We start from the raw sequence: 23,182 nt of genomic DNA on the forward strand, positions 1-23,182 counted from the left end.
AATAAAATTAGAGCTTAATAAAAATACGAAGATACGTGTCAGAGTTAAATTAGCGTAACTCGATTTGTTGGAAGGTGAATTCACGACTCAGGGTTATCTGCTTCTGAGACAATGCGGAGGGATGAACGCGTCTACAAGGGATAAACGCGAAATTACGGCGTCTCGCCCCTAGAGACGTAGAAAAAATGATTATGAATATTTCAATAAACCGTATCTCCCTGAAGAGGATTACGACACGACATGAGTTTTACATCATCTATCGTAGTCTTTGTTAGGGATCCTAAGCCAGATGGATGGCTCCTTGAAATATCACATTACAGCGGCAGAGCTTGAAATAATTCAGCGAATCAGATTTGACAGATACGTATTAAATCCTTTCGTTTCCTATCGTACCGCAAATTTTTTTCGAACTTTATCGAATTAAATAAAGCTCGTCCGTAAAAGCACATATAATGAAGACACGCAAATGTATCATTATCGTATTTTAAATATTTCATTAATTTAATTTCATTGCAAATACATTTCAAATATATATTATTATTAATGCAAATGTATTAGATAAATTATTGTTTAAAATAATTTAAATTGTAATTTTAACAATGTAGTCTACAAATATTTTAACCAATGCATATATATATATATATATATATATATATATATATATATACATACATATATATATATAATTATCAGGATGGTAATATCGTTGCGATAAATGTAAGTAAAAAGCGTAAAAATTTCTATTTCTCAAAAATATGTAGTTTTCAATATGCTTTTATGTGCGTAGAAAATGGGGTTTGCGTCATTTTGTCCGTGTGAGCAAAAAAAAAACATAACCCATAACTCGTATGGTTGAATCGACTTTATCTATCGGATAACGATAAAATGTTCTATTTACTTTTTTTACAACAAGGTAGATTTAATTTTTCCATGCGTAAAAAGCGGGAAAAAATGCAAACCACTTTTTGTTTACGTCGTGCGTGATAGAATTTTTATTACGATTTAACCTAACATCGCCAATATTACATAGTTTCGCGTTATCGCTTCGACAATATCGAGGAAGATTCTGAATTAACTAACGCTTTGCCGGCTTAAGATGTTCAAAATGTTGTGTTTGTGGAAACAGCGGTGTTAAAGTAGATCGCCGAGTGTACTTTATCCGGAGGTAGCTGAAATCTTATGAAACAGTACGAAACATGTAGACAGCGAAATATATTTTGTAAGTAGTAGAGTAATACTATTGTCGAGAAGTTGTGAGACTTATTATGCGATGGCGTGCTTATTGTTACAATTTTGCAAGATAGGAAAATCTGCCAGAATATCATACTGTCTACTCTGATACGCTTGGGAGATTTTAATGTAATGATAAAGGAATTAGAAGAGAGAGAGAGAGGATGAATGGCATAATTGGTAAAACTTCCAAATTTTACTTACTTATTACGAAATATCACGTTTTACTCATGAAAACGAACTGACGTTTTGTAACAAAACTGACACGTTTTCCTCTGCGTAAAAATCATCCATAAATTTAAGGGATAAGAGCGTAATATTATCTATTATTAATTTTTCCAAAATATTTTTAAGCATTAAAATCATATATTACAGTTTCATCCGTGATGGAATTCATTTCGAACATCGTAGATCTACATTCCTTTATAATACTTACAAGGGAGAAAAAAAATAAAATGTCTCTTGATCCCTGATGTCGGAAGTCGATTTAGGACACGAGTAATCCTCTTTCCTCAACTCGTCTTTTTTCGCAGGTTTTCCAGTCATTTAGAGCAGCGGCGTGCAGGATTGCACGGGCCGTTCACATCGCCGTTCACAATGTCGGTGATGAGGGCCGCAAGTTTCGTTACAGAGGGTTGAAATGGTTTTGGGTTCGTGCGATCGTGGTTGGATTTCCAATTTACGAAATTGCCCGTGAGATCGTGCGTTTATGAGCCGAGATAAACGACCGGCCAAGTACCCGATACATCGCGAATTCTCGTTCACCCTTGGATCACAGACATCTTTTCCCTTGTTCCATGTTCATCCCTTGTCACGTAAACTGCTCGTCATTTCTGAGGTGGTTGCTTGTCTCTTGCCTCAAGAAAGGTGATCATCATCTCGCCAATGATCCGCACAATCAAACGCGTCACATCCAAAGCGAACAGCCTACGCTATCGATCTATTCTCGAACTCGCGGCAAATAGGTACTCGTACCTTCAGTAATGTCGCGTCCACGCTAATTCCACGTTTCGTGTGAAAACGTTCGTCACAATCTATTAAGCACGTCGCGTTGTGCGATATGTTTGAAAGATTCGTCGGACAAATTGCGTCCGGGAAACTCAATGTCCCGCCGTGCCGCGACAAATCTGGATCGCTAAAACACGTAAATGCACTTGGCGATTATGGAAGAATAAGGGGTCGCTAACCCTTCAGAAACGTCATATTCGTGGTAGAAGTTTATCGATCGACTCTCTTGTATACACGGCACATCTATGAGCGTGCATACATATATTAGGCTTCTTGGAGGATATCCAATAAATATTGAATTATTTAAACCATGAATAATATACGTGTCGGAAAAGGACTTGGAAAATAAATTCTCGGACAAGTTAATTAAATTCCAATAAATTAGCGATATCAAACGAGAAGAGTTTGATTTCGAAGAGTTTATATATCGAAGTTTCTTGTTATAGAATCACGAGCGTATAAAATAATATAAAATCGTATAAAATAATATCGTAAAAGCTTTGTTTGACAACAACAACACAGCTGACGATCGATTCGTTGTGCATTTAAAAAAATTGATTGTATATACATCGTTGATCAAGCTGAAAATGATACGTTAACGAGACACTCGTAAAAATCTCATATGTTTTGAGGAAGCGAAACTATAAAAAATACACGGTTCACTAACAGAGACGGAAGTATCCGATAAACAATTTGGCAAATTGGCTCGCTCTGGATTTATCGACGCTGACGCTAATATCGCTACCAGTTTGTAATTTGGTAATGGAACGGTTCGATAACGAGTTCGTGAGCAGATTTCGAAAACTATCAAGTATAGAGTTTGTATTGGCTACGAATATAAAACCGCGGATACAGGTTGACTATTCAATTCCACGATTTCGTATTTTTAATATTGTGAATTGCGATAATGCGTGGCGTTAACACACATTTCATTAATGTCGCATATATGCCGTAACGTAAATTTTGCACGACTGTGTGCGAAAGCACATCCGTTATCGGGTTTGTGTAATGTCGCATACGGCCTGAAATGAGATGCATTTTCCAGCTTTTCGCTTTGATTTCATTTTCTCACGTAAATTTAGTTGCTACACGTCGACGGTACGATGCTATCAACAACTTAAATAACATTCAATTTATATCATGGAAATAGGCGTTCGTATGGAATCGATCGCGCCTCATATAAGCATGTGACACTAAACCCGATCACCTTTACGTAAATGTCGCTTTCAGCTGTCGTGGATACAAAAGTTCTAATTGAGTCTTCGTTCCGGACTCTCTAACTTCCATTCTCAAGTTTCCACGCCATCCCTTGAAGGGATTCAGAAATTTGACGAGTGAAATACGTGCGGCGAGGCTCAATGGCTCTTTGTTGTCTGCATATCTAGTTGAGGAGGGATGAAACGAATTTGAACCCCGAACTTTTTTGGCTTCCATTAGCCAGCCTTGTTATAGCGTATCCTCGTTCGATCCCCTTTTACATTCGCTCTACCAGCTCTTCGTATTACTAGCAGATAACGCTTATAACTACTAGATTGTAGAAATGTGTGCATTTATTATGCGCTTATTGCTCATATAAAACAAACTTTTTACAGACGCATTGCTTTATGCCACTTCATATCACGAATAAATTATATTAATCGTGAGATATATTAATTAAATTTTTCATTTTGCCTATACTTTGCATATTATCTATATTCATATTTTATGAAGTGAAGTGAGAAGTTAAGCTTTTAAAAATATTTTTTTTAATTATATTGAAAAGTACAAGAATAAAATGTTTGTGATGTAAGCAATATTGTAAAATAAAGTTTATCTTCACGTCTAGGCAAAAATCTAGAAAACAGCCAGCTTTTCCTTTATGCAAGTTGCCGTTTCACTCACCTTGACGATAATTGGCTTGCCAATTAAAACTTCTGTTAGTAGGATCAGTTTGTGTGTGTGCATTTACTTTCAATTTCTATAAAAATATCTCAATCATACAATCTCGCTTATGCAACTCACAATTAGTATTCGCGAATATCTCAAAGCGAATTCTGCAAATTACATTACAAATTATATTGCAAATTATATCACAATTATCTTTGTAATGTGAGAACTATTGCGTGTAATATAGTTTCTGAATTAAATTTCTTATTAATCCTAGAATAATATCGATGTGAATTTTACGTTAAATGAGCAAGGTAATTGAGTGTTAAACTATTCAATAGTCATTATTGAACCAGGTTCAATCTGGTTTCAAAACAAATAAAGAGCATGCTTTTAAAAATTTTGTCCGTTACATATTACTTCGGATCTCCCTGGATGTTTATATAATAACATTATAACAGAGAATTGCATGACAAGTTTCAATTTTTAAGCAGTTTTGTGTTATTACGTATTTTATTTATGTGTATGAATAGACACATACACACACACACACACACACACACACACACACAAAATTGAACTACTCCTCCATATAATTTCAAGAATAAATTTACTAGTGTTATTTACTTATTATTTAATAATTAGCTGTTTATAAAGGTCTAGATTAAAAATCTTTGTTGTAAAAGTATGAAATGTATGAAAAATTAGTACTATATTAATCAAGATATTAATCATTAATCTATATATATTTCCTTGTACGTCAAATTTACGTGTTAGAATATTGTATTACTCAATATCGATGGCGTTTTAAAATTGAGTTACCACACTTTGGAATTTTTATTATTATTCTTTTAATATTGCATTAATAAGAAATAGCATAGCGTAATTTTTTTCTATCGATTTTACTTACAAACGTAAGTCTTTGATACACATATCTGTTAATCGCTCTATTGACACAAATTAATCGTATCTTAAACGTCGCTTCTATAAAAATAGTCTTTGATATCCTCGATCATCCGACTTTATCATCCCGGAAGGTCTATTCCCTGCGCATAATTTATTCAAGCCTCTTCAACACATACAGGCACTTTTTTTCACATCTAACGCTACGCGCAAATGTACAACCTCTCTATGCGGATCTACATGAAGCACGGGCATCCATCATTCACGCTGCGAACTATAAGAAAGCCTTTTGTATGTACCTGCAAACCCATTCTCATCAACGTATCAGCCTTCGATCGTCATTAATGTCGGACTTGTCAGACACGTCAAAGTATTCTTTTCGTCATTCGTCAGCCGCTACATTTTATATTTGCCGAATACGCATGTATTTTGTGTTAGAGAGAATTCATCGAAATGTCTTTTTTGACGTGCCGTTCATTTCATATTTACGAGCTGTCAATCACATTCGATTAAGAGCAAAATTTAACTTTCAAAGTAATAATAACGTATCGAATTTAACATAATGACAATTCTAGAAAAAGCAGCTTGAAATTTATAAAACATGTTTCTCATCGCGAGATCAGTTGAAAGAGGTAATGTGTACATTTCAATAAGCATAAATATAGTATACTGAAAAACTGATTAACGTGTAAAATGGATATTTTGTAAGTATATTTATTTAATTATTACAGTTCTCCCTTTGACAGCGCGATGTTAAGATAAAATATTAAAATTGATTTCACAAAATATTTTGCGAAAAACATATTGATTAATTTCTTCAGTGAATAAAAATTATACGAAAGACGAAAATTTATGATTCTATAATCGTGATGTACCAATGTTGCGTAAATATGTAAAAATATTAGCAGAAAGCTAATGTACTGAGTTCCGCCGAATAATATTAAATGGAAGAATCCCAATATGTGAATCGTCTATATGAAAAGGCAGAAGCTATGCGAACGAACAAGATGAACATTCCGTAATACTTGTAAAGTGCGGCGAAGTGTAGAAAAGGGTCGCATACAGAGGTGCGTTATAAAGATGCACTAATGTCGTGATATAAACGTTCGCACGTTACAAGCACTGCCGACTTCATACTACGGTCTAACATTCGTAGTAACTTTTTTCAGTCAGAGCTATTTTACGGTGGAAATGCGTCAGTATTAGCGCTCGACTATATTAATTTTAATAACAATATTAATAATGTCGCTTAATATTTCTCTAAATCTAATGGTGTTTATTAATACTAGATTATTGCTGCATTTATCGACAATAAATCGTTACGATTTTAAAAACAAAATTTCTCTAAATTTAACGAGAATAACGTAATGTGTAACTTTTTAATAAATACACAACCAACTAAAATATAATCTGATTTAATTACTCGTGTTACAAAATTCGTTAGAATGCAAAATATGGTTACGATCAAACAATATTTGTGTATCGCGGACTTGACTCTGATGTAGCATAGTAATCACATCTGCCTCTCAAACTAGACAGCCCCAAAACCCCACGGCTTCGCAAATTGCCAGACGCGGCATCTCGCAGGAATCCCAAGGGGCTTATTAAATCTAATCAGGCCAATTTTGTGCGCGTCTTATTCCCTTGCGAGACGTTGTCGGCGTTCGTTCCGTTTCTACGCCGATCTCTTTGCTGGATTAACACGTCGCGATTACACTTACGGCGTATTAAAGTCAACTAGCGTGTCGCCTTCTTCAGACAGCGAGCTTTTCTCTCTGAGATTGAGAGCGGTACTTAAGCTTCCTGTACTGATTAACGGCGGAGTTAACGAGGATCAAAATGCTAATAAAATATACTGAAATACGTACCGGAATAGATGATAGAGGAGCTTGAATGTGTCATTTTCTATTTAAAAACGGCTTAAGAAAAAGTGCTTACTATCAATTAAATAATTTAAATATCATAATTTTTAGTATAATTAGTCGCAAAAGGATGTCTACCACCGATAATTCATTGATGAATTTATTTGGAATTAATTTCTTTTTTGCTTTAATAGAAATATAAAGTATAATATGAAGGTACAAGATAGCAATGAGATACATAACTTATTCTTGAAATTGTTACAAATCTGTGGAAATACTGTTTGATCGTTAAATACATGATAGAATCGCGACGGTCGGAATCGTGAATACAAATCGAAATAGCGCGGGCGATTAAAATCCTACGTGGCACCGTAAAACATCCATACTCGCCGATAAAAGTCAGTAGATGCAAGTCAGTGTTCTTGCAGAGGATGGAGTGAAGCGATTCGGAAGATATACTGCCACTAAATATCTTTGGCCCTCGAAACTGGCAGAGAACTTCCACATTATCTCGCACGAAAAGTTTCACGTACCTATTCCGAGAGCATGAATTACAATCCATTAAGACTCGCGTGTTACGCAATATCGGTCGAAAATGGAAGAAAAAGCAGGGTGCAGCAGTGATTGTTATTTAAAAGTGTATCAAGTGTATCAGATTAGATAACGTAATAAAAATAGATTGCCATTCTTATGAAATTATCTATGATCGCGTTTATAAAATTTGCGTCCAAAGGCTTGTGATCTTCGAGCGCCTCAATCTAGGCTAACTTTTCCTTTCTTTAACCTAATGAAGAGCTCCTTTTGCACAGTTTTGACAAATTCACAAATTCACTGACAAGATGTTATTAACCTTCTGAGGACCGACATGTTTTTGATTGACTTTTTTATTTTGAGGGCTAGAACTTTTTTGTCATTGTCATGGGGTTGAGTGACGAAAAGACAGTGTCACTGTCGAGTCCTTAAAGGGATCTCCTCCAAAAGTTAATAGCATCTTCTTAATAATAAAAATTATGTAATTAATCATATTTTGTTAAGAAGGTAGTTTTACAAATACGTATAGATACTGTTAACAACAACCGCTATCTTTCGTTTTGACGATTTGAACTGGATTATTTAAATTATCTAATGCCTTTAATTTTTAAAAGTGCTTTTAACGCTTTCACGCCTTAGGATAGTCTTAAAAGCTTATAATAATCAGAAAATGATAACCAGAAATTCTATTAAAATTCACTAAAATTCTGGATCTTTGTGTTGATTTAATCAGAACATTTTTCTCAATGTAAACATGCTTGAAGTTTTTCAAAAAGTTTACTATTTAGAAAGAATGAACTTGAATCCCCCCCCCTTTTTCTCTATCTCTCTTTCTGTCTCACTCTTTTATTGTTATTTATATTATTACTTTAAGTTTGTATTATAGTATTTTATTATTTCTTTTTTTATGTTCATGCTAATTTTGTAATATTTATATGCTTGAAGGGATATTCCAGGGCGCTAAATAAACGACTCATTTATTCATTCATTCATTCTCTCTCTCTCTCTCTCTCTCTCTCTCTCTCTCTCTCTCTCTCTTTCTCTCTCTGAAGAATCAAGTTAAAGACAAATGCTGATAAAGTTGAAGAAAAACGTTGATATGATTCAATTCTTTCTAACAGAGCATAAATACTATGATTAGAAGAAACGCAATTTATACCTATTACGTGCATGGTTTCAGAAAAAAGGTCCACAGAGTCTTATTCGCAATTGCCACGCAAAAGACTAGTCAGATCGATCGTTCGTTGAAACGGGTGCTCATGAGCCGCGATTTGCATCGAGTCGCATTGCACGACCTGTATTATTCCAACATGTACACATACGTGCGACATGTTTCATTTACATGATGTGTCACGCCGGCGACACGTTGGCTGCTGCGGAATTACGCGTGCCCTCCGCGTACAACAACTGCGGCATATCATAAATCTTTTATGACTTCCAAATGCCATTCGCGGAATTCATTATCTCAGTGCGACTCTCGCATCAACCTCGCGATTGCATTATTTAAGAAAATGCGCATCCCCATTAATTCGGTTAACGCGATTCGATACGAATTATCGATTTCGCCCGTCCCATTTCACCGCAACAATCGATCAGCCGGTACATGTGATCAGAAATGTACATACATGTAGCGTTGAATTTCATGAAATTCAACATTAGAGCGACCTAAACTTACCAATATTACCTAATACTATTTTTACCTTTTGCCGATCTAAATGTCGAATTCCAATTTACGGAAACTCAAAACTTCCATAAGTCAGTCGTGAATTATAGAAGGACTTTACCTCGACGGGCATCCAATGATTCTTCTTGACACTCGCGAACCCCAGTGGATTCTGTCTGCGTTCCTACGACGAAGATCTAAATTTCGCTGAAGCAGACAGTGATTTACATCGGTGGAATCGCTCGAACAGATCTCGCAGCGAGCGAAACGGTCGCGCGCACGTCCGCCGAGAACGTATCCGAAACGTAAACGTTTGTATGGAGGGAATCTCGCGCCGTCGACTGTATATTATGCAGATACCTGGGCAGGAATTATTGCCTGATATCACACGGGCAAGACTGGCACGTTGTATATTATTCCATGCGTGGTCTGTTTGATGGTAAATGATGGCCCTGCGAGTTACCGCGTCGCGCGCTTTCCTGCGCTGCGCGATGCAACAGCTAGCTAGCTCGCGCTGCATCGATGCGAGAGATACGCCGTATCTTCCCTTATCTGACGCAGAATTCATACGACGACAAATTCAGAATTCCAGCGATCGCAAAATTCGAATTCCGGAGAAGCGAAATCTCGAAATTTAAAACGAAAACAAATATTCGTTATTTTACTGCTGCTCAAAAATTTAATCCACGACGTACGATTCTTTTACCTCCAAGTGACATCGGTCGTTCCAGTTTCGAGGTATTGAATTCATCCCGCAAATTGATTCCCGAAGGCGAGCTTTTCGCGTTCGTCGACCGCCACCGGTTTCGTTGTCGTTGTCGTCGTCGTTGTCGTTGGTTGCCACTGTGTGCGTTAGCGGACTTTTCGTAAGCATAAATCTTTCATGAGAGTGTTCACAGAGGCGGGAGTGTCTCGCGCGTGGAGAGAAACTTTGAAATATATCTTCGTCGATTTTACGGAAACGCAAGGAAATGCGTTTATCCGTGCAGGCTCGTATAAAAATTCGCAAATCCTCGGATTCGTTCGGACACGATATCGATTGGTGTACGCAATTATGATATACATGTCGCAACGTTGCGAGCGCACTCCACTCTTTTTCTTATATTTATCGACGAGACAGAAAATGTATGTACATATATATACGATGTAAGTGTTAAATCCCATAATAACGGCGCGGCGCGCGCATAAAAATTCACAGTTTTGTATTCGCGGAAGGACAAGATTAAAGTGGTTACGTGTCTAATAAATGATAAGTTATTGCGCAAAAATGGACAAGATTCGTCCGCCAGGTTAATTAACGCCGTTCCACGTATGTATGATGCAGCAAAAAGATCACGAGATGATTTTCCACCCTTTCTTTTTCTCTTTCTCTTTTTTTTTTACGCTCAAATGCAACGGGAATTTTCTACGTAATCATCATTTATGTCGACAGGAATAGAAAAAACGAGATGGGAAGGTCGTGAAATAATTCAACCAGCGTCGTTTACCCGTCCCGATTTTCTGCTTGACACGGTCAGTTTTCGAGACCCGCTGCGCTTCAGAATTGCAACACGCGGCATTGTACAGCAGTTATGAGACAATGTAAACGTACCTCATCGCGGCTAGTGTAGTACATGACATTTAAAAATCTCAATTATAGCGTTTGTCGAGCTTTATGATCTTGCTTGTATATATATATATATATATATATATATATATATATATAGTATATCTACGTATCAGAGCGGAGTGCTTCTTCTCCGCAATGTTCAACATTTCGAAGTTATTATTTGCTGAGATTAAATTTTAATTTATATCAACATATAATGGCCTACAGTGTGCTACATTACTACTGCAGCTGTATAATTGGAAGTCTGGTTTTAATTGTGAAAGACAAGCATCGTGAGTGCGGCTTTAAACCAACTACGCTGTTTCACTGTATCGCGAATCGCAGGTATAGTTCGCACAAATCCCGCAGCGGCTAAATTAGATTAACCCGTTGCAACCAAACTCTGTCGAATTGTCCTATTCGCGCACCAATTCATATACCTTCTGCTCAAAATCCATATTGTCAGATGGTCCTCGATTCTGCGTTCTCGCCACTTTTACAAGTTTTCATGTGACAATGTCATGCGACATTTTTCAAAAAGCCTTTGCCTTCGGTCTCACGTTTTTCGATAAATCTGATAGTCGAAAAGCATGTAGTAGTTATTGAAATATCTATATTTCGTTACATGACTCAAAGAAAAGAATCGCTGACTTTTCCTGAGATATTCGTTATCTCCGATGAACGTTTCTCTTAAAGCTTTTAAGCTTTCTCCGTGTTTCTTCGCGTTTCAAAAAATTCAACTCATTAAAATTTGAAACTTTTATCTCTCGCCTATAGCCAATGATACCTTTTAATAATACTGAATAAATTTACATTTGCTGATATTATTGTACATTAAACGATAATATACTATACGAAACATCGTAGATAATACAAATTCGATAGTTAAACTTGGTGCGGATGTTACTAATTATATAATAATGTATTCCTAATCAGTAGTAGATATTTGGTGATTCGCATAATTAATGATACAAGTTTCCAAAGTTTATCGGAACATTTAATTGGTCTGCACTAAATTACGCAACCTGTCAGGAAGCATTGCGGATTGCGTTTCACACAGAATAAAATCAGTCTAACCACGTAATACGCGGGGAACAACTTTTAAACACGTCCGTCAGGATGTTGCTACGTTTTAATTAATTTTGAAGTACGTGAAAACAGTTTTGTGAGACTACTTCAAAGAACATTTCGTTGCTGCCCAAAGCTGCATATCAAATACTCTGATGTCCGTACCTTTTTGACTTATATGTATATATATTGAAATAAAATTTTATTTAAATTAATGTGAAGCGTAATAACATGTATTTATTCATTTTATATGATTTCCTGCATTTATATGGAGTTAAAAAAAAACTGATACAATGTGCATATTAAAAGGAAAATAATATGGAAATTGTCACTTCATTTTCTCTTTTTATTTTTTAAAAAGTCTTTTTTTGACTAATATAACGTTTAGTAATTGTTCACTGCTATGATTACCATCCGTTTAACGCGACTAAAACATGTCGCATACTGTTAGATGTCAAAGGAGCAGTAGAAACTCAATCTCTTGAGTTATATAAACTTTTGTTAACTTTAACTTTCATGTATGCAACGTAAATATCCATAACATGTATCTCTATTAACGTACGACTTAGTAAGTAACGAACTAAATTTGAATCAAATTTAATATAATTCTTTGATTAAATTGTTTAACTTCATTGTTTTATTGTTAATTAGATATTTGACATTATGAATTTAACAGCGCAATCTAAAAGTCTTATGTCAACCACGCGCTAGCGATTGAACGATACTGCTTGTATCCGTAGAATTTCAGTCCGTATATTTTTTCAAGCGGAGCTTTTATCACGACTGCTTTCGGACGAATCGTGCGTCGTGTTATCGGCTGCTCGTGTAACGCCGCTAAACTTTAATTGACGTGGACGCGCCGAGTATTAAACTCGCGTGGACGTCAATCACAAAGGACACGTTGCCCCGTTGCAGCGTCAACGACACAAACTGGCGGGCAATAAGCGGTTATGTAGTTGACCGTACTATTGCAAGAGTGTAGCTGACCTCGTATACATCCCTCTGATCGCATTGGTATTCACAAAGTGGCTCCTACAAGCCTTAACGCATTTACGACCGTCCAAGTTTGATACCTTCGTTGTAATTTCGCTTAAGCCTCAAGCACGATTACGTTCCTTGCAATTAATAACTGCATGTTATGCAGTGTAATCAAATTCCTTTCGATATTGCCAGGGGTGAGCAATCTCACGAGTGATGTCAAATTTTGAATATAACAAACGCAATTTCATAGGCAATATTATCTGATTATCTTGACTATTCGCGTTGTAACAAGACAACTTTGTTGCATAAAGCCAAACAACTTTGTTCAGGAACTTTGTCACACATCGAATTCGGTATCATCGAGTATGTTTACTCACGAAATACAAGTCACTATGAGAGATTTTCGCGCGTACGACACTTATCGAGACAGATCACTAAATGGATATCAATATGATATCAGCTATCTGCTAACGGATTATACATGACAGGCCATACGCTATAAAATATTTACGTACGCAGGCTTTTGCTCTCAAACATGCTTCGTGAAAATTTTAACGACATCGTTATGTGCCAGTAACAATGTAACACAATAAATTTACAACCAAGCAATAAAAAACAATATTTAGTAATTTTATGTATTGTGTATTTGACATTGTACCTTGTTTTATTCTCGCGTCTTTGTCGTTATTATTATCTTTGCGTTATTGGAGAAATGACTTGAAAATATAATTTTTTTTATCATATCACAATATTATTTCTTATTACGTTTCAATTTTTTAACTTAAATTATTCAACAATTCTTTTTTACAAACAAAGCATAAATTCTTGTTTTGTATCTGTAAAGCTAACTCCATATTTGGATTAATGTATAACAGAAGTTAATCAGATTTATCAAATTAATAGTAACAATCCATCACTTGCGCTGTTACACTAGCTGTTATCTGTTATACGGGTAGCACAATTGGTTATTTGACAGCATAAGTGAGCGATATTTGTGGGATAGCAGTGCTGCAGTGGTGAATTTGCGCCCGGTAATACGATTGCGTTACTTCGTAATATATCAACATGTCAACAGCCTTCAGTTATTAAGCTCATACTTGCAACCGTGTATTAACTCCAAAGTTCTGTAGTAAAATTACATTAATTAGATTAGTTGAAAATTAATTGATATATGAGATGTTATGAGCAAACAATGGACTAAGTCCATAGTTTTTACTTTTGGTTCTGTTTTGTTTTTAATTCTATTTATAGTTTTTACGATAGGAAAAGTTTTTTTTAATATTAAGCAATTAAAGAAAAATTAACAAACTGAAAATATTTCTCCCAATCGTAATAAGAGAATTACTTTAATCAAAATCGATTTAGTCAAAATCGGTATAATAGTCGTCCAAACTTAAAGTCATAGATGATTAAGGATGATGATCGAATTGTGCGTAGCGGCGTATCAATCCCTTTTGCTATTAACTCGCAAAGCTTCATTACGGCTTCAGTGACCTGAATTCCTAGACAGTGCTATCGCAATTGAACATGCATCGACGAGTGATTAACTAACGTGTCGGTTCCATAATATCGCCAGTTCGATCAGCCTGACGATATTTGCTATTTATTTCCGGCCAGACCTTAATGGCGTTTAATTCTATGACTCGCCGTCTGCCATATCCCGCGAATACACGTCAAGGAATGAACTATCAAAGTTAGAACAGTCTACCGCTGTAACGTTGAGAGACCTTTGACATTCTGGTGAGGAACCGGCTCATTACAGTGCCTGTATCGCAGAGCAACGTACCGTATCACAGGTTCCATTACTGAAACAGTTTAGATCACGCAATCGCACTGACACTTGCAAAGGCTGATCCATTGACAAGCTTTGCTAAGCTTGATATTAGTAAGAACACGATCTCCGTAAACGTACACAGGAAATATTCTAAAGAAGTTATAATTATCAGAATATCCAAATGCAGTAACAAATAGAAACAAGTTGACGTCTGTAAAACAACTATAATGTTTATTATTTTTGCTTTTAAATTTTTAATTTTGAGAAAATTGTCATAGCATAATGATATTCATAATATTAAAAATAATCCACTGGTAAAGCAAAATTTTGATTTTTATAAAATTGCATTTATTTATTTACATTTTTCTAAATTCTATGGATTTTTTAAATGTATTACATAGGTATTTTGAAAGAATAATGCTTCATAACTGAATATACAATGATTTTGCGAAAAAATGTGCATTAAAACAAATGTATGATAAATTATTTTGTTAGATTCTATCGATGAAATTCTTTCAGGAAAGTTTATTAATTGCAAGCTCGCGCGATTCGTTTGAGTTTTGGCACTTGACGCTGACGAGTTTGCATAACGCTTAATATAAATGGAAAACCAGAGAAGTTTGTGCTCTCAATGTGTTGTCGCGATGCATAATTCATAATGATGCTGAACGGTAGCGATCGACATTTCTTTTTGAATAAATTTAATTGAAAGTTTAGTGGAATACAATTCAATAGATTGTTATGTTCTAATATAAGTATTATAAAGAACTAATAATATTTGTCTAGTTAATAATAGTATTTGTTTGCTAAATATTAGCGTTCCTTAGTATTTGCCATATATGCTATATTTTCACACATTTTAATTATTAACATCATTTACATTGCAGTCTATTTTATTTAAAAAATATCTTATATATCTGCTAATTTTATATTAGGTGTTGGAATTAATTCGTAGCGTTTTACAAGTGATGGGAAGTACTTTCATTAATGTATTTTTTAATGCTCATGTGAAATAAATAACATTCTTTCATTAAAAAACGCTACGAATTAATTCCAACACCTAATATATTTAGAATATTTTGGAAAGAACATAATTTTTACCTACTCCCTTCATCCTTAATTCGAGAAACATCGCGATATAGTGTGTTGTCATGTGCATATTAAAACCATTGTTTCAACCGACTATTGATTAATAATAGCTCCCCCGAGAAAAAGGGGCAATTAACTTGTCTCTAGAGCTCTCATTTGTTCGTATGAAAAACCAATTTCGCAAATCGATTCTGCGTTTCGTGCTAAATACCTAACACACAGAGGCGTTTATTCGATTTTGAACCTGACATTTTGTTTAACTATTTTGTATAATTTTGTAATTAATTACTTGTTATCCCATTTCAGATAGATATTGTCATATTTCATTTCAAGAAAAATTCGTAATATGTTTAAGATTTTTAGACAATGTCTGGTGCTAAAATTAATAATGTGAATAAAATAATAATGTACTAAAATTTATTTTCCATGAAGCTAAAAATAATAAAACAGATATAGCTATTCTTCTTATCAGATGCTTCCGCGATTTTATGTTCCTAGGATTTTCAACGATGATGGTATTGCTTATCGAGCAGGATCCAGCGAAATACGGAATGGAATGCTGACACGGTGCTTGCAAGCGGCTTTTTCGACGCTAGTGCATTTCGCTGTATTTCACTTGGACGTTAACGATTTCCCAACGAAAACAAGATAATACTGGCTTCACGACAAAACAATCTTTAACTTTGACTAATTAAACCGTTTCCGACAGGACACATTGTAAGGTTTTACGTTTTAGAAAATAAAATTTCTCTCTTTCTCTTTATATCTATTGTGTTGCTAAAAATTAGTATAAAATAAAAAAAAATTGCATCACACATACATGTATCAATTAAACAAAAATTAATACGATTATATTATTAAAAATAAAAAAATAAAAAATAAATAATACATCAGTTTAATCGGCTTGGTCGATATAAATTCTAGGTATTAACAAGTAAACGATCATTAATTATGTTATGCAATAATGTTATGTGATAATATTAAGTATATTAATAAATAATTTTGAAATAAATTTTGTAACAGGAAATATTTCATATTCAATATTAAATCAAATATATGCAAAAACATTGTTAAATCTACATATTTAGTCACATATTAGTGGCGTATTAGTTTTCTGATGAAAAATGATTATATTCACGCCAGTATGATTAGCGTAATGAATAATTCCGTAATATCGATCGAGTTAACAAATAAAGTATATAACAAAGAGTTATCAATTTATTCGGATCGATGACGCAGATTATTAACGAGATTGTATAAATTGAAACTATTTTTTTCTGTATCATACAGTATATTATCCTTCAAAACAAGCGAATGTAATCAGCTATCCTGCCGTGGTAAATTAATTGTATGATGAATAAAAGATCAATATGAATAATCAATGACGTAAATTAAACCGATTAAACAGATTAATAACTGAAACCAATTATTTGCGGTCGCGTTTTGATTTGTAAAATGCATAAAACAAAATTGTAAGTGTGTTTTCACTTAATCATCTTAGAAGGAACGACATTCAGATGCTGCTTACAATGTCACACGCAATTTAACATTATTACAATGCTGGTCTAACGACGTAAGATATGAGCGCGAATTACCATGGAGAATTAAGACGGAGGAGGAAATTAAGGTAGCGCCCGCATAGCCAATTGCTATTCCCGTTAATTAGCAAATACGTTATCAGGGATATATAATACAAATCCAAATTAGTTGTAATTATTGTATTCAGTTTACGAAAAAAATAGATACTATAGGGAAAATAAAGAAATAGACAATTACAGAAAATAATTAATAATGAATTTAACCCGGTTATACAACAATAATTTTACACGAATAAAGATTTTAATATTAAATAATGTTCAACAAAATATAATCTAGTTTACAATTTCAATCTTATAACAGCATATAAATCATTTGAAAAAAGATCAATTTCATTTAAATAAAAAATCATTTCAAAACAGAGAACGTAAAAAATATCTTACATATGTATACTCACGTTAAATTTTCCAATCGTACACCGTTGATCAACACCAGCGAGGAACCTTCGTGTGTGCCCTCATGTTGATTAATTAATCACGTTCTCGTTATGTATACATTTACACTGAATTTACGCTAATATTTTATCAATTAGTCTCTATCCATTGTGCGCTTTTAATAATCCTTTTGCTTCTCTCCAAGTTGTTCACTATAAACTAATAATACTTTCAATCGTGAACAGCACATTTCAATCTTGCGTAATTATATCAGGATTAGCACGATCCATATTCGAATTAGTTTTAAACTATCGAGTTTAATTCTCTCGTTAGCCCCGAGTTGATCATTATTTACTAATTATTTTCACAGCGTTTACTTTACAAATTAATTTGTTTTTATGAAAATTTGGTATAAAATTTTACTGGCTGAGAAGATTGTTTAACGGCACCCTTAAATTAAATTTCATTTTTAACAATAACGTTTCCAAATGTGTTAAATACCGATTTGCGAACACATACGAGTTGGACTAAGGCGGAGCAGACATTTAATTGTCACTCCTCGTTTGTTCCCAAGATCGGAATTCTGATAACAGAATGCGAACGGGGCTGCGAACTTTCGCCCATGCTAAGTTCCCGTTTATAATTGCTATAAGAGCTTCCGATCGTTATTATTATCCCCACTGAATCAAGTCTTGAATGTAATTTGGCCAGTAACTTTCATTGAAACTGTGAGACGCACCAATTGCAAAGAAAAGACATTGAGTTAGCAAAGTTCCGTCACGTGGCATGAAAGACTATGAATGTATTATATTTTACAAATAAAATATTTTATTTTTCAGTGTAATATTTTTATAATTATTGATATTAGAAGTCAGAAATAATAAATGTCTCGTCTCATATTTTTCATTAATTTTATGATATCGAGATTCCAGTCATGAAATCGTGAAAATTAGACAATAGGGAGAGAAATTAGAGGAGAGATAACATAGCATATTAGAGAACAGAAATTAGAGAACACACATTAGAAAAAAAAGCTGATAGAAGCTTCAAAATGCTGCATTTTAAATTTAATCGATAACTACTGCCAAACTTTTCAATCATTATTATCGCACGTCGCAAATCGAGTTTCTAACGTAATTTAAGCGGGAAGTTACGCAAGAAGTTGGCGAACAGAAAAGGAAAGGAAGCGAAAGAGAGTTGGTCGAGAGGTTCGTAGGTTTGACACGGGGTGAGGGACGGGGTTGCAGGAGAGATGCGTCGTATCTTAAATTTACTTCGAGCACCTCGCCGCTTGTTTTCCGATAATGGCGAACGCACGATCGGACGTCACCACACCGGCGTTTCTTTGGCACGGATTGCACAGTGTGCAGAAATTATGTTTGCATAATTTTCAATCTTGCGATAGAAACCACCGACGTGACGTACCAACGAGAACTTGCGCGATCGTATTGAAATATCACATCGATCCACACGATTATTGTAAATAAATTGATAACCAAATGCTCCTTCAGTGATCGATAACAAAAGTCGCCGAATTGATCAACGAATTCATTTCGAAGGTAAACGGATTTAATTCTACCAATTGTCACTCACATCTAACACATTTCTCCGTCATTTCCCATAGGAACGACGGATTAATCACGCGATTATTTGCTCGTCACGACTGCTCCGGATTGTGACCGCCTGCAGCTTTACATAAATCAAGACTTTGATTTCCTTGGAACTTGTCGCACACAGAGGGTAGCCTCCCCGTCGTTCTCGACGATAGCACGACGGGAGTAGTCGACGAGCCCTCGATGTTCACCACCCCTTAAGCACGGACCGGGGGAGCGAAGGGCATCGCGTCGCGAATTGCACTGACACTCGCAGATTCTCCGTTTCCCGTAGAAGCTTCCAACACGAACCTCCTCCCTACCCCAGCGCGAGCTCTTACCCTCTTTCAACCCCCCTCGCGGGCCATGGCTTTTAGCGCAAGCGCTTGTGCTTTTCCGCGGACTGCGTCCTATCCTAATTCACATCAGCGTAAGCACGGTCCTGTCCAACTCGTGCGGGACATTGAGATTTTCTCTCTTCGTTGTGTCATCTTGCAATTCCAACAAATTATGAACGGCAGATTTTTCTTTCTTTTTTCTTTTTTTTCCTTTTTTTGATTTTTTTAATTTTTTTCATACAAAATCTCTTTTCCTAACATTCGCATTTCGTAGACGTTACGAATAAAATTTTGCTCAAGATCTTCAATAAATGTAATATCCATAATACAACTTTAATTTCCTTTGTAATAATCGTAACATTTCAATATCGCGTGTATAAAAAAATAATTCTGTCTAAATGCTCAGCCAAATTTGTGTAGTTTCGACTGACGACACAACTTCGTCGCGTTTTATTACAAACGTTACTTAATAATCTCTCAGATGACGACTGTCTTATCTCGGTACTCTGAAAATCAAAAAATATGTACCGAATCATCGCGGAATTTCTCTAACTCAAAGACGCCAGATACGAGTGAGCGTGCCACTCTTCTGTACTTTTCTTAATTATTTGGATAATTATTCTGTCGACACCTCTCAATTGTGACGAACGGTAGTCGATTGCTCAGCCCTAAACTGGGCAGAGATGATGGGTTCTTCGGAGCGAGAATAAACTAAAAAGCGAGAGAGAAAGAGACATAACGTATAAGCATTTCTAGAAGAATAATTTTCAATAAATAATTTTTCTAAAATCATAAGAAATTTTCTGTAGTTTGTGTCCTCTTACAGATAAATCAATAATTTACTTACAAGATTTAAAAGAAATTCTATCGTTCACTAAAAAAATATAATTAGTATTTGCTTGTTTCACTTCATTTAATATTTAATATGCAAAAACATAAAACTTCAAAGGTCTTGACCAGTGTTTGCTCTCTGACTTATGTACAAAATACGGTGACTGAATTATGTACATAATGATTAACCAAATGAGAGGCATATGTTGAACTGTAATTGATAATATCGCCAAAGTAAATCAATGCAAACGATTGCGGAGCGTCCGTTTATTCGATACAATTTCGCGGCAGTTGAACGGTTATTGACCACTGAAATATTTACGAGAATTTACAACTCGCTAATACGCGATGAAAATAACGGAACAATGGCTCCTATACATGATTTTTAATTCATTATCAAGTGTCATCGTGACATTGCGTTAGCTCTGAATAATTTTGTTTACGAGAGTAAATATCTGACACGCGTTACATATTTTGTTTCTGCTTATTTATCTCTCTTTCTTCTCTCCTCTAATTTTGTGTCATATGATAATATTTCGAAACAGTGTGTCAAAGGTAAAATAATCAAACGCTTAAACGATAATATCAATGACCATGAATAAACGAAAATCTACAAAATCTAAAATGCAATATTCCAAAATTCTCAAAGGAAAAAATATCCAAGAATATTTTTATTAGGCATTTGTGATATACGCGAGACGCTTAAAAAGGAAGAGCGAGTAAAATGAAGAAAAATCATTGATAATTGGCCGCGAGAGAATACTGACATGAGAAATCAGTTCGTTAAGGCTGACAAATTGAGCGCGATTGCGGTTGCAAGTCCTGGCAAACAGGTATTCTAATAAAGTGCCCCGAGGGTGAATTGCGCGTTGCGGTGATGAATTTTTCATCCATCCGCGTCGGACGTTGATCAAAACTCGGCGCGTTGCTTGCGTCAGAGGAGAGGCAACAGTTTGAGAATTAAGATTACCCTAGAGAGAGAGAGCGGCACACGCTCGTCATATTTCGACAAGGGTGGTTTATTCGCTACACTCGGCTCTCGCTGTATCTCTCATTAGCCTCGTTCCTCTAGCGACTTTCTTTCTCTCTGTGGCCGACGGTTAATAAAGCCAACTGTCCAAACCGGGCAGTTGAATTGGCCAAGTTTTAATTTCCTCGGAAACCAACGTGCTCCCGAGCAATCGTCGAACTTATCGTGGATGAACGTGTTGCAAGTTGTTGGCCGACAGATGAATTGCAGGCTGCTCGTTCGAGTGATAGTCGCAGTGGTCAAAGCGGTTGCGGTAGTCCGCGTGCGCACTGGATGTGCAACACATTAAATTTCCATAAATATGTAGCACGACGCAGCAAATTTCCGCTGGGATCCACTCAGGATCTACATACCTGCATCCGGCGAGCTTTAATTTCCCGCTTTGTCAACTGTGTATCGAGATAATCGACAAAGTTATCGCGAATGAACGCAATGCCGGTTGTTAGCGAAAGCGTGAATCCCCCGTTGTCGGCATGAGTGTTGGATTGCTCCCATGGCATTATCGCGACATTTTACTTTATAGAATAATAACAGATAAAAAAAAAGAGCGAACATACACGATGTCAAACAAAAGGCTGCTTTCAATTGTATATCGATGCATATGCATGGTACAAAACAGCTGTCATTTTACATTGTGTATAAAAAATGCAGAATAGAAAGGGAATTTATATTTATTTTACTTTAGCTTACACACAATTACATTTACAATTGACAAAGAGAGAACTCAATGGACTCGTTACGATTTTTATCTCTTTCCAACGTAGTTTACATAGAAAATAAGTTGTATCGTATCCGAGCGCTTTAAATCTTGCAAATAAGGTTGATAGAGACCCTCGAAATTTTAAACGAATTAGGTAATTGGAAAATGGACAATAAAAAGTCAGTGCAGTTAACAGTACACTGAAATTTCTTTTTTAAAAAAATTATAATATATTCTTTGATTAGTTAATAAACATTTCGACACTTTTATCATTTTGGCATTCACAAGCTATAGAGGAAAGCCTTCTATTGTGAGATAGGCGCCTAATATGAGATAGCGGCGTTTCCGCTAAACTAATTAATGCTATCTATGGGTTTCACCATGAATTTATTGTTCTTTGAAAACTATTTAGTGGAAAATTCATTAAATCGTGCATATTTAGAATTTGGATATCTTCAAGTTTCGTTGAGATAAGCTTTTAAACCTTGTTTATTATTTAATAAGTAAATATTTGGCAATAAATTTTTCATGTGGTGATAGAGTAAGAGCGTACTAATAGAAAAATACGTGATATGTTAAATTGCTTAATTACAAAAGTTAGATTTGATGATTGTATAAGACGTGGAAATCATAATATGAGATACCCAGGGTATCTAATATGAAATAACCTATGCTCTTATGTTACAGTGAAAATCGTTGGTGAAGTATAAATGTTATATACAATAATAAAAAGGAGAATCAAAATAAACATCGAGTGCCTGTTTCTGCGATGCTTAGGTCCCACTACCTGAAGGCAAGTCAGCTAAGTGCATCGCATATTCATTTTGCACGTGCACTGACTGTGATTATTTGTATTTTAGAAACATTAAATAAAATTTTTTAATTGCAATACTGATGTACTTTGAGATTTATTATCGATTTCTCGGGACATCTCATATTAAGAGCACAATTTTTTGATTTTACGATTTGCTCACTTTTTACATTTCTCTAATTTATGAAAAAAAAAATGAAATTTGAATTAAATTTTACATAATATTATCTTAAAGCTTATTAAATTCTCTTCAAAATGACCTATCATTTTTTAAAATTCTACCCATAGATTTTTAATATTTACTCAAAATAAACTCGATATCTCATAATACCGAAGGATCTTTCCTT

At 35.1% G+C, this 23,182-nt stretch overlaps 1 protein-coding gene across 15 annotated transcripts in view; it reads right to left on the bottom strand.

Annotated features, from left to right (window-relative positions):
- The window catches only part of LOC105143170 (uncharacterized), a 440,192-nt gene that overhangs the window by 259,818 nt on the left and 157,192 nt on the right, over positions 1-23,182 (bottom strand). For 3 of the 15 annotated variants that reach the window (XM_087407271.1, XM_087407270.1, XM_087407268.1), the window contains exon 1: positions 19,127-19,451. The exons of 1 other annotated variant lie outside the window; for it this stretch is intronic. The gene's annotated coding sequence lies outside the window, so the exon portion shown is untranslated. 11 more of the 15 variants (XM_087407266.1, XM_087407258.1, XM_087407262.1 and 8 more) reach the window with 10 other exon arrangements.

The sequence above is a fragment of the Acromyrmex echinatior genome, chromosome 6, assembly GCF_024713525.1.
Source record: "Acromyrmex echinatior isolate Ae372 chromosome 6, ASM2471352v2, whole genome shotgun sequence".
NCBI lineage: Eukaryota > Metazoa > Arthropoda > Insecta > Hymenoptera > Formicidae > Acromyrmex > Acromyrmex echinatior.